This window comes from Heloderma suspectum, chromosome 1 (genome assembly GCF_057233095.1).
Source record: "Heloderma suspectum isolate Gila_16-S chromosome 1, 16-S_ref, whole genome shotgun sequence".
NCBI classification, from domain to species: domain Eukaryota; kingdom Metazoa; phylum Chordata; class Lepidosauria; order Squamata; family Helodermatidae; genus Heloderma; species Heloderma suspectum.
Window position 1 is genome coordinate 296,429,464 of NC_139458.1, and position 13,346 is coordinate 296,442,809.

A 13,346-nucleotide genomic window follows, 5' to 3' on the forward strand; every position below is an offset into this window, starting at 1 on the left:
GTGGGAATTTGAAATACCCATTATTTGCAGCCCTTTCCCACCCCTGTGGCAACATCAAATGCATGTTTCACTGTCGTACTGCTTCTCCTCTCCCTGAATCCAGAGGGTTGTGGTGGAGTTGGCTCCAGTTTTTCCAGCCTGTTGCAGTCAGCTAATCACAATGCATGGCTCACCTGCATCACTGTATGAATTGCTGGGAGGGTTAAACCCTTGTACGTGGTTGCCACTGAACTCAGCAAGGAGTAAACTTTACTCAGTAAAGATAAATGGGGAAAGACACCAAGTGAGAAAGGGTGACTCAGTGATAGGGGTACCAACAGACAAAGCAAGAGGAGAAAAAAAGAGGGAGGTACACAGAAATGAGAATACAGAGTGTGTGCGCGCTAGGGTGCACAGAGTAAAAGGGGGTAACATAGGGTGCATGGAGATGTATTAGGTAGGGAAACAGAAAACTGGGTGTAAGAGGTGGGAGAGCGGAGAAAGAGACTGAGAAAAACAGACTTGCAATGGAGTAGCACAGGAGGGAGGTTTAACATTGACCTGGTTCACACATAGTGCTAACTGATGGTTTATTTAAACCTTGGTTTGTTGCCCTACCCAGGTTCTGTCTAGCAGACAATTGAACAAACTGTGGTTTGTTTTCTCAGACCCTGGGTTGTTTGTTTCCCTCCTTCGCCGGTGCTGTCCCATATCCCAACTGCCTTTGTGGCACTGCTGCAGTATGGGCATGTAAAGAGGCTGGGTTTTGTTTTGTTTTTTAACATTCTTGCCTGCTGCTTCTGTAGCCTGGCAAAACAACCCATGAACCCACACCTCTGGATTTGCACATAATGATAACCCCTGGCTTAAACAACCCACCATTCACAACCCAACAACAAACATGAGTTCTCTTTGTGGGTTGTTTGTGATTAACCCATAATTCTGGGTTCACACATAACAACAACCCAGGATTGTCGTTATGGGCGAACCAGGTCAAAGAGACAGGTTGAGGGAGACCTGTAATAGAGAAGAAAGAATACACTATGGGGCACAGAAAATGGGTTAAAAAGGAAACACTGAGTAGTTAACATTATAACAAAAATATTTTCTATTGTTACCTCAGAGATGCAAGCCTCTTAAAGTACTAGAAATGAAAAAAGGCTCTTGGAGTGACTTGAGTTGGATTATGCAACCACATTCTATTTGCTTATTCTAGCTCGTCATGTAAGTATTCAAGTTCTCAGATTTGCACACACTATAACCCACTCCAGTCCCAATTACCAGCCCAGTATTATGCAGAATTAACCACAATGAAGTCAAGGGTCTTGTGCATGCTGAACTATGCATAGGATGGGGCTGTAAACTGGTTAAATAAAAAGGTATATTGTATTTACTAATCTGCTTTTATCTGAGCAATGCAGTAGGGATTTAGGCTGCAACCCTAAACCTAAGTCCCATTAAACACAATGGCACTAACTTCAAAATAAACATGCATAGGATTGCATTGTTATTCTTTAAAAGAACTGTATTCAGGGATTCTTCTTGTCCCTTTTTGAAAAGTGACAAAGATTTAACTCACTCAATACACCACCTGCATGACCCATGTCAAAGAACCACTGAAAAGTCTTTAAATAAATTGGCACAGATTTAAGTTATGCCTGAATTGTCTCTGATAGAGTACTTTGGTATACCATCCCCTCTGGAAAGAAAACAAACAAGAGAAGGCATGGCAGATTTAATTCAGCTACAGTATTGTAGCATGGGAGACAGTAGTTCATACTTGACTTATTTCACATTCTGTTTATCAGCTGGTCTTTGTATCGTAATACTGGAGGCTAGAACACGTATTACCTCTTTCCCTTCCACTGTCTTAATTTTGTTTTACTGTAAAATGTAGGAAGTGTTTTACTAGCATGGAATCATGGAAGGCTGATGAGAAAGGACTACTGTGGGGAAAAGGCACTCTGGATTTTAAAAAATTGTTTAATTCCTGACTTCTTGGACTGTTACTCATATGAAATCTTGCACACGAAATTCTCTCTTGTTTTAACAACAATCTTTTATACTACCTTCAGAGGTAGTATCTATGATTGTCCTAATTTGCCCACTCTAATAGTTTCTGGTTATGAATACCTACTCTTTAAACAGTGGAAGCCTGGAAAAAAGTTACCATTTTGGCTCTGCATTCCATCTATTATGACACTCCCACTATTTCTAATTATTCAACATGTGCTTTCTTTTCAGTGCAAATACAATAAAAAAGATCCCCAAATACTGTAACTATTAACAGACATTCTAAATTTGTGGAGGAAAATCTGGTTCCAAATCCTAAAACTATTCCTTGAAATGCACAGGGTTGCCATTTCAGAAGGCAGGGGCAAGATTCTCAGCAAGATTTACAGTGCAATCCTATGCATGCATTTTCAAAACGTTAAGTCCTACTATATTCAATGCACCTTTCTTCCTAGTAAGTGGGTGCAATAGGTTGCTGGGGCTCATTGACACATCTGGCTGCAGCAGGAGCTAGACTGGGTTGGTTATGAGTGCTGGTGCCTGCCGATGATGTCACACACAGCTTACTGCAGTAGGAAGAAGCTGGGGCAAGCAATGTCAGCCTGAAGGATCACCTGGTCCACCTTCTAGTTTACCATATACCACAATAGTCTTGGGGGACTGACTCTGCCCCCCCACCCCAGCAATTCTCCATGCAGAGGTTCAGTAGGGATGCAACCCTTCTAAGCCGCCACAAATCTGTTATGTGCACATTCCAGAAGGATACATAGGAAGAAAATGTCTTATCAAGGAATGCACATATGTTGATGCCTGGACAGCTGCTCAGGTACGCCAACCCCAGAATACTGGTTGAGTAATACATCCCCGGGTCAATGGGATGGCAGTCATAGGCATAGCTGATACTGTCTGCAGTCAGCCTTTGGATCGCTTGCCCCAGGGCTGGTCCTTGGAGGAAGTGTTACCTTCATCTGTTGTATTCATGGAGATGCAAAACCCTCTGGCACTCACTGGGCCAAGGTTTTAGTAGGGGGACAGATGCATTTCAACCAGGTGGGCATGGTAACAGGGCTCAACCACTAGTAGCAGGAAGAGATTGATTTGGATTTTCTGAATTGATACAACTGACTCAAAACCTTGATATGAGTATGAGGCTTCAGATGGCCCCAAGGGTCTGATAACAGATGTAACAAGAGCCCAGCTTGTGGACCATCAGCAAGATGCCAACCTGCACATTCAGGGGCCTAGTTCTGAGTGAGAAAAGGAGCCGTTATGTTTAACAGTATGAGGCAATTCCCACTCCCCAGAACAAAATGTTGGTGATTTCCACCCCGTTATGACAGGAAATACTACAACTGGGCCATTTGACTCTAGAATTTTTTTTGGATCATCTGATCCAAAGGTTCTATTGCCCAGATATAGATGAACAAATGAAATGCACCTCATCTCCCAAATGTGAAATAAAATAAAATTAAGAAGTAAGGCAAGAATGACTCTGTTGCACCTTTAATTCAATTACCTATAACTGATAAACCTCTGAAATAATTTCCATGTCAGGACCCTTGGAAAGATCCTGTGCGGGCCATACACATATTCTGGTCATAATAGACTATCCCACTTGGTACCCTGAAACCATACCTTTACATCCCATTACAGCTAAAAGTCTAGCCCAAGAGATGCTATCCATGTTTTCATGTGAAGGATTTCTTCCTGAGAGACAAAGATACCAATTTCATAAGTAGAGAGCTCCAACAATTGTTGGGCTTATTAAAAAAATAAGGCCCTCAGAAAATCTGTGTACCACCCCAAGCTCATAGTTTAGTAGAAAGGTTCAATCAAACTTTGAAGCAGATGTTAGGTAAATTTGTATCCACCTAATCACACTAGTGGCATTGTTTGCTCCTTTTATGTTTCCAGTAAAGAAAGTAATACAGGCTTCTCTCTGTTTGAATTGCTCTTTAGGCAACACCTCGATTAACCCACAAATTGCAGGGATGTGCACCATGCACAAGCCTGCACACAAGCCACTTCCTGTTTCCAGTAACAACCCTTGAACACCACATTCAAGGGTTGTTACTGTGATGTCTGAACCCAGGAACATGGGGTTGTTTATGGGTTAAATAACCCCAAGTTAACCTATGGCTTGTCCCCACATTTCATGGGATAATTGCCCCACAAATTACCGCTGTTATATCTCAACACAGTCACTCAGTTAGTGGCCTATTTCTGGTACATTTCCATGGAAAGCCTCTGGATCTGGCTTCTGCTTGCATTAAAAAAACACTGGGCTAGAGAGGGAACACTGTTGTGAACACACCACTATTAGATCTATGTAGATTGTGACATGTTGACTCATGTGTACATCTTCATTTTCTTACATTAAAATTGCCTAATAAAAACAATAATAAAATTGCAGAACTGCCTTTTCATATACCGAACTGTAATTTCAGACTAATTTGTTTTAGGCTCATTTAGCAGCTAATTTTGCCTCCTTTCTAAAGCAAGGATTGGCAACCTAAGGCTCCTTCCCTGGAACAGCCAGCCTATAGCACCACAGGGAATGGCCCTTGAACCTTATGTTACCTACTCATAATATAAACTGAAAATGGTCTGCAAAGATCAAACACAAAATCTGAAGTTGAGTCTATGAAATATACATGTATAAATATAAATTCTGTGATATGGTACAGGCCCCAGTCATAGGGTACTTCCAGATAGAGGGCTCCTAGCGCTACCAACTAGAAGGCATTGTGCAGTCTTTTTTTTTTAACAGATTTTCTGTGGTAAGACAGTGGGAAAACATGGGAAGGTTACAAGTGGAAGATGCCAACGTCTCGATGCCCTGTAAATTCTGTGAACAAGGCAGGGCGAAGGCATTACAAAAGCCCTGGTTGGAAGCACCCTTACCACATATTGGTAGAATCCCTCCCATCCCCACCAATATTTCTAAAGGCTGTTGCATTCCCACAGCACTATATGAATTCCATTAAAAATGTTTTATATCATGCTTGGACCCTACTAGGACTTAAACGCATAGAAGAAAAAATGTTTCCTAAAAAAATTTTTTTTCAGTGAAGCTTGGGCTTTTGATTTCAGTAAAGGTAGGCCATGAGATCTAAATAGGGGGGTATACCCAGTGGAATTTCTGAAGAGCCCCCTTTCCATATATGGAATAGAAAAAAACTCATGAAGCAAACCCCAAAATGCAAAACCAGTAGACTGAAGAAAATGTAATTACTGATGTATCTAAATCAATTTATGCATAAAGCTCAGAAATCCCAGTGAAGTTTGATATAGCTGTTTCTTTGCTAAAAGAATAAAACAGCAATTGTTCAATCTATCTTACCTATGCTACAAACTCAGTAGGAGTCCTGATATAAACCACTATTTCTCAGCCTATTTCCCATCTGCAATATAGAGGTAATACCAACCTACTTTACATGTGGTTTTCAAAATTGCTTAAATAATGTATCTGATGTGGTATAAACACTCTAAAAGTGCAACCACCCTCAACGGAGAATCCTGTTTACAAGTAATCTGGGGGTAGAATTATGTGATGCCAGATTCAGTTGTTTCTGAATAGGCAGAGGTTAAGCATTACCATTAAAAAAAAAAATTCTGCTGATAAGGGTGAGGAAATAAGTTTTTTTGCTTTTTTTCTGGTGCTTCATCTTGATGTGACGGCAAAGCTAGATTGCTGATTGTGTGGGGGTTGGGGAGGGGGTAGCTAAACTGTTCCTTTGTCTTTTTGATAACCCTTTCAAGAATAACCCCTGAGATTACTTTCTTGTGGCATCTAATCTGCCTGCCTCCTTTGAACATCCAGATTACTGTTGAAAATTTACCTTTTCCTTTTTATACGGTGCCCGTGACTCACATATGACCTTACGATCTGCTTTGCGTTGCCTTTTTTTGGGGGGGGTTTTGTTTTGTTTGTTTTGCTTTCAGAGATTTGTCATGTTCTGGGCATCTGCTGAAAAGGCACGTTGCAGAAAGACTTTGCAAGGGACGGCTTGCACTGCCAGAAGCCGAGAGGTAGTGTGACTTGGCCTACCGAGCTGCGGCTGCTGGCTGCCCCGGGAATCCCGAAGCAGGGGCAACAGCTGCGTGGTGCTCTGTCCCTCCAAGAAGCTTTGCTTGCAGAGACCCCCAATGAGGAAAAAACCCTCAGGCAGCCAGAATTACACGTGAGTGAGGAGGCCCTTCTTTGCTCTTCGGGGTAGGGGCGGAAGTAAGAGAACGCAATCCTCAAGTATGCTGTGGGCTAGCTGCCGCTGTTTCCCGCTTTTTTTTTTTTTTGCTCGCCTGCAGGGGGGAGCAGCCAGCCTCTCTCGTTAGCCCAGCCGGTCCCTCACACACAGCAGCAGCAGGGGGAGCTCGAGCGGGGAGGGAGCAGCGGCAGGAAAATCTTCTAGGGCTAGACCTCGAGGAAAGCGGGAGCGGCAGAGGGAATCTTGGAGACCAAGCGCCGGAGTCGCCCCAGGACGCCGCAGTAGCTCCTGCTGCTTGCCCCGGCTGCGCAAATTGGGCGCTCCCTGCCAGCCCTCCTTACGCCCGCCTCTTCTAGTGCCCGCTTGCGAGGAGGAAGCGGCGGCTTGCGGAGGTGTTGCTGCGAGCGGAGGAGTCCGCTGCTCCTAGTCGCCTTTCTAGCCGCGAACGGGAGGAGGGCGCGCGCAATCAAAACACGGGCCGCTCTGCCGGCGAAGCGGGGCGCCGGCGTCGGATGCCTGCGTTACGCCACGCCGGTGCTGCTGTTGAGGCCTGGGCTCCTCTGGAGGCGGTGACAGGGAGAGTAAGAGCGCCGGACTCGAGCGCCAGATCAGGAGGCGGCGAGGGGACCGGCAGGTAGGCGCTTCCTCCGGGGAGTAAACGCCTCTCCTTTTCTGCTTCTCTCTCAGGTGGGTCGATGGCGATCTGTGTGAAACCTGAGAAGGAGCAGACGGGTATAAAGGGGCGGGCGAAGGGGGCTGATAATGCCGAGAGGGATGTTTCGGTCCTTTCCTCATCTCTTCCGAGCCAGAGAGCAGGGTATGAGAACTGAAATAGATGAGTGTGGCTTTAAAAGCATAGTAAATAAACGATCTTTTTTAAAAAAGCATTTCCCTTGGCCCTAGCCAGAAGTGAGCACCTCTGGTTTGGGAGTGTGAGAAAGACTCGAGAGTCAGTCCAGTTCAATCCAGTCTAGCCCAGTCGAATCGAATCACCTCTAGTTATGGCTTTCACTAAACTAAAGGAGTCACCAACAACAGCCTGACGTTTGGGGGCGGGTGGTTGAGTGACTTTATCTTTATTTCTGGCCTTGCTTTTAAAAAACACACGCACACCAAAAAAAATCTAAGGAGAGACCAGGAAACTTTCCCTATATTCCTCTCCCCCGTCCCCCCCCCACGTATCCTGTATGAGTTCTAGGGTACTGGGATGTCCTTTGGCTTTTTGTCCCTATTTTAAATACACTTCACACATTTCTTTGTAGTTCAACAGGATAGCTGTGAAGCAATTGTGGTTTGTTTGTTTTTAATATTTAAAAATGCTGCATACTGCAATTACATTGCTACTAAATCTCCCTTCCCTTCTTTTTCTGATAACCTTTGGTTTGTTTTTGTTCTGTGATTACCAAGGCATTTTCCCCTTGAAAGATTTTTTTTTAAAGTTGACCTAGAAGAGAAAGTACTGGAAGCAGGGGAAGAGCCCACGTCATACATTGTACCATAGCCAAGTACAACTTTTGTAAGTGTTACCTGGGATTATAATACCTCGTGTTGTTCTGTCACTTTTCCCTCTCTCTAGGGACCTCTACTATGTTTTTGCACCAGTGTGAATTTCTGGCATTCCTAATGTAATAGTTGTCCTCATTTAACTCTGTAGAAGCTACCTGATACTTTGTAAGACTAGAATTGAGCTCTTTGCTGGTATATAAAGCTTTTTAGGGGTTGCACTTGAAGGCCTTGCCAAGTACATATGGACTGACTACATTAGTTAATGGACTGCAGAAACATCACTTAAGCGTACTTAAAATAAGGTCCAAGAGAATAATACTAACTACAGAACCATATTTTAGTTTAAAACACACATTCTACGGTTGTGGTACTTTTAGGAACACGGGAAGCTGCCTTAAACCAAATGAGGCCCTTGATCCGTCTAGCTCAGTATCGTCAACACTCCCTGGCAGTGGCTCTGCAAAGGTTCAGGCAGGGAGGAGTCTTTCCCAACTCTACTTAGAGATGTGGATTAAAACTGGAATCTTCTGCATGCAAAACTGAACTCCATTTCTTTTTTTATACGTTACCTGTTTTCCTACAGAGTACACATGTGTCATTTTAATTAGCAACAGGAACTGTGTGTTTATTCAGTGGATTGATTGAAATTTGTAGACAAATGTATGTGAAAAGGACACAATTACTGAAATTTTCCTAATTTTTGTTCTCTGGGGGATACTATAAAAAGCCCCCATCAATTAAAATATATTCATTCAGTTAAATGGCTGCTCTTTGTAGAGATTTATTTCGTGCAGCCTATTTGCAAGGGTGGATAAAAATCAGTGTTGTAGAAAAAATAATTGTACTGTGTCTTTTGAAAAATAGTATCTAGTTTAAAAGGAAATTTTAATTCAGAACAGTAATTTAGACATAAAACCAAACCATGGTTTGTTACATCTGAACCAGCCCCATCTGACAAACTGTAGATTCTGAGAGGCAACCAAACTAGGATCTGAACTAGAGTTTGAAGTTGATGTATGCATACTGTGGTTTGGTGTTGCATCCAAATTGCTGTGCTATGCTTTGGGATGTTCCTTTGCTGTCAAAAGCCATTGTTTGGGATAGTGTTGGGGGAAGAGGGAAACTGCACAAACCATGATTTGGTGCTAGGTCTGAACCAACCCATAATTCCTTAAAACTCAATCATGAACATCTATTGAACACTTGAGTTAAAGGCAGCTTTTCTAGGTAAAAGATAACCAGGAGGAAAACATGGGTGCTTCCAGATGAGGATTTGATGGTGTAATCATACTGCCTCATTCCCAGAACTTTATGGTGGCTCTAGACAATGTGATCTTCAATTTGTAGCTCCCATGTTTTCTCATTACTACTTCTGTCTTTTTTGTTACCAGAAAAAAATCCATTAAGGAAGAAGGAATAGCAGCTGCTCCATTCCTTTTGATTGTTAGGACATCTCCATCTGGAAGCACCCTATTCGACATCTATGGTTAAGCATGATAAATGACACAATAAGTCAAATATTATATTATTGTAGTAAGTCATTGCAGGTGCTAGAATCTAACAGATGCCATCCCATTTATTAGTAGGGGGATAATGCACTGGGTGATCTTGTGCTGCCTTTTTTTGCTGTCTAACTTCCTTCAGTATGTTCTGTTCTCAAATTTACTGTTTCAGGCTAGGATCCAACGGTGCCCTACTGCTAGCGGCGAGCACCACCAATTCCTGGTGCGCATCCAGCCAGCCCCGGTAGTGGTGGCACACATGCAGCCCCTACCACCAGCGGCAGTGATATGATGCTTCTGGGGGCAAGCCCCCAAATGACTGGAAATGGATGTTTCTGGAACGCATGACCTGCCCCTTCCAGAAACAGTGGTGCTCACCACTAGTGGCAGTGCACCATTGGATCCTACCCTAAGACTCTACTATGTAATATGGACACTCTGTGTTCCTTCATGGTACGGAAAATTATTTTGCCCAGTTATTACTATGCCGTGCTTCTGAAACATTCTGGATACATGTTACATTCTGACTATGCATGTGTTTACTCAGAAGTAAGTCCTAAATTGTTCAGTGGGAATCCCAAATATGTCTACATAGGATTGGAGCCGTAGCCCTCAAGTAAGTGATCTTGCTTAGTACACTTGTGTGTGTAGAGAACCAAACAGAATGTGTCTCTAAGCTGATATAGTTCTACAGTGCAAAAAGGCATAAGGACAGCGTGTCTAAAGATTTTGGATTCTTTCTCTAGGCTGTATAAAGGCTCAGTTGCAAACCAGCATGTCTTAAATTGTTATAGCAACGAGTTAGTACACATGCTTGTTTGGAAAATATGAGTGTCAAAATGGAATAGCTGATTTAAATCAATTACTTAAGCTAGGAGGGTTTCCTTCGTGAGTTAAAACTTTGATTTAAATTGCCTTGTTTCAGACCTGCTATGCACAAGCACATACAAACATAGGCTCCTTTGCAAATGGAACTAATGGGGATAGGGCCAGTGGGTGCAATCCAAACTGGCCCTTCACATGTTTAGTTATAAACAAAGTGAATGTCTACACTGGGTTAAACATTCTTCAAATTGTGCAACCCGAAAGACAAATGACCTACTTAAGCAAATATAAAGAAATGGCATTCAAAATTTAGTCAGTATAGTTGATAGAAGATAAATTATGTCTTTGTTTTCCAAAATGTATAGTGGAATAGAAATGAGTCTTATACTGTAGGTAAATGCAGAGGGAAGTATTTAATTGCACATACATTGCTAAAGGAAGTGCCAAAAAGAGGATTTTATGTTGACCACATCCTCTAACCAAAAGTCTATGTATGAATTTAGGAAGGAGTTTATTTATGAATTTAGGAAGGAGTTATTTTGCTCAAGTAAGAAGATTGTTTTCCTTCTTTGACTATCCTTCAAAGCTGGGGATAATTATTGAATTTGGTTAAAGCTGTTTTAGGCTGCAGTTCTATGTACGCTTCTTTGGGAGTAAGTCCCATTGAACTTATTTGGACGTACATCCAAGTAAACATGCATAGGTTGTTTAGCTTTGGAAGATTGCACTGTAAGTGGTAAACAAGACACTGTACCAATCATGTTATGAATGAACAGGGTCAGGCCTTGTCTTCCTCTTCACCTTGGTGACTAACTGAGATAGTGACTCAAGACCCATACTGGAATTACCAAAGCAATCTGAGGTACTTAACAGCCCAATCAGATACTTATGTAATTAATTTCAAATCCTGTTTAGTCCTTTTATTGTAGTTTATTTTTTGTGGCTATCTATTTGGCTTAACTACGTGAACTTTATATACTCTTCTTTCTGTAGTTTTGACATTTAAATATGAAGGTACTTAATCTCTACTACCTCATATAAGATTAAATGTGTTACTTTGCAAGCAGTTAAAATACTGAAATTAGAAACCACAGATGGGACCTGCTACAAAATGTTGCACAGGTTCCGTGATCCCTGGTGCCAGTAGAAAAGATGTTCCCTTCCTTTCTCTGAATTAGTAGGAGGGGGGGAATCTCTATTGCTGGTGGCTAGGTTTGAATGGACATGAAGGTGCTTTCTTCCTTTCAGGCAAGCCTTGCCAGACAGTCAGGGGCTGTTATCCAGACTGTTGTTCCTGTTTGTTGGGAGTGCCCTTGGAAGCAAGGGCTACATGGACTGCCCCCTTTATGCCCTGTGGAGTATCCCTACGTGTTAGGGGATCTTCCTCATCACTTGCCAAATAAAACCGTGTCTGTCTCCATGATAGATTGTAGAAGTACAGTGCAGTTTATTACATGTCTACTTAGAGGTAAGTCACACTGAATTCAGTGGGGCATGCTCCCAGGAAAGTTGATAAGGAGTACAGCTGTAGTCACTTACAGGACTGGAACAGCTGGAAGACTTTTTAATGATGCAGAATGTCAGGGTGGATTGATTAAATCACTTTTCTCATTGATACTTTATATATTTCCCTAAAGCATGGGTGCAGACCCTCTTTCAATCCAAGGGCACACTTCCATTTTGGAGAAGCTGTTGGGGTCCACATTCCTGGGGGGCAGGGGTAAAAGCAAGATTGGTTCTTCAGTTACATAGAAAGGTCTCCTTCAACTTGGTGGATCTAATAGAAGCATTGATTCAGTTTAGAAATTGCAGGTGCTTCCATTCAAGGTGTTTATTGTACAATCACTCTACCTCATTCACTAAATTTTATGGAGGGTCCAGAGTGAGATAATGACTTGTTCCATTTGTAATCAGCCCACGTTTTCCCACTGCTGCATGTGTCTTTTTTCTAACTGCAACAAATCCAGTAAGAGAGCAAGAGTGGAACAGTGGCACAATTTTTCAGCAGGTATGGACAGGTAAATGTGCACTTGAGGCAAGGTGGGAGAAATTGTCCCTGGAAAAATGGATGATGTACTGGGGATGCCCCTCCTTTCTCCATTCCTTGCCATGAATTTCTGGTTGCAGAGCCATTTCATATCATTCCGAGTAAGACCTTTCCCCTCTTCCAAGGCTTCTCTGAACTTAAAAGTAAGGGGAGAGACCAGTGAATGCAGCAGCACTTACACATGAGTAAACATGTGTTGAATCTGGCTATAAGGTTGCAGTCCTCTTACTGGCACTAAATCACTGGGGTAAATCCAACTTTATTCCTCTCATCTCCCCTGCAGCCCTCTGTGCCATCCAAAAATCTACTCCAGAGGGTTTCCTAGCCCTCCAGAGCAGATTTTGAGGGGGAACTGAAATTGCTCCCGTCCAGTTCTGCTGACAGATCTGCTTCTTTCAGCAGAACAACCCAATTGAATTCAACCCATCATCATTTATTTATTATGAGAAATTTTCACTCCTCTGGAATAGGGGCACTGCCACAGTTGCCTGTTTCTGGCCATTTTTTTTTAGTAAAGGAGGCAGGGAGGCTAAACTAACACGCAGCTTGTCAATTTTAACTGATGCTTTCCCTTCTCTCTCTAAAGAAATAGCGTCTGGAAATAATGAATCAAAAGAGCCCCTTCAAATATGGGGAGAAGGGCGTGTTGAGGATGTAAAAAAATTCTGCAATTTTTAGCCTTACTGTGAAAGTGACCAGAAAAATTGGAGGGTGCACTAAAAAAGTCAAGCCAACAAGTTTCATAGCTGGGTTGTGAGTAACTAGAAAAATCAGGGGACAGGTTTAACCTTGATTAAGGGTGGGTTTCCTAGCCAGATGCAATACTGACCAGAAAAAGTCAGGTTTTACCATCCATTATAACCATGTTTACTCAGAAGTTAGCACACAAACGGGTGCTAAAATGATGCTGAGAAGCACCACTTCAAAATTTAAGAAGAAGGTGTGTGTGTGTGTGCGGCGACCACGTAGAGTCAAAAAGGGGAGGGGACATCACTGCCCATTCGGCTGTGTCACATCCACTGTGTAGATGGAACATAGTGAGATGCATGCAGCAAAGAAGTGCTAGATGCCCTGAAGTGTGGAGAACTGATGGGAATTCTTCATTTGGCTTACAGGAGAAGAACAGTGTTTGGCAGTGCTAGGAACCCGCCCATCTTGAAGCACCCTAACCGTGGAGTCAACATAGTTATATTCAGATTACTTAGTGTGTGTGTTTTGCCCGAGCCTTTGGCTGAGGGGGTTAAAAAAAAACAAAAGTTGGCACCA

The 13,346-nt window shown here is 42.6% G+C and overlaps 1 protein-coding gene across 8 annotated transcripts in view; it reads left to right on the top strand.

The window, feature by feature from the left end:
• Positions 1-5,977: 5,977 nt before the first annotated feature.
• The window catches only part of FAM135A (family with sequence similarity 135 member A), an 83,160-nt gene continuing 75,791 nt past the window's right edge, over positions 5,978-13,346 (top strand). For 4 of the 8 annotated variants that reach the window (XM_084826879.1, XM_084826881.1, XM_084826886.1 and 1 more), the window contains exon 1: positions 6,343-6,834. The gene's annotated coding sequence lies outside the window, so the exon portion shown is untranslated. Of the gene's footprint in view, positions 6,177-6,342; positions 6,888-7,607; positions 7,717-9,097; positions 9,193-13,346 lie in introns of those variants that run through there. The other 4 variants (XM_084826880.1, XM_084826885.1, XM_084826883.1 and 1 more) reach the window with 3 other exon arrangements.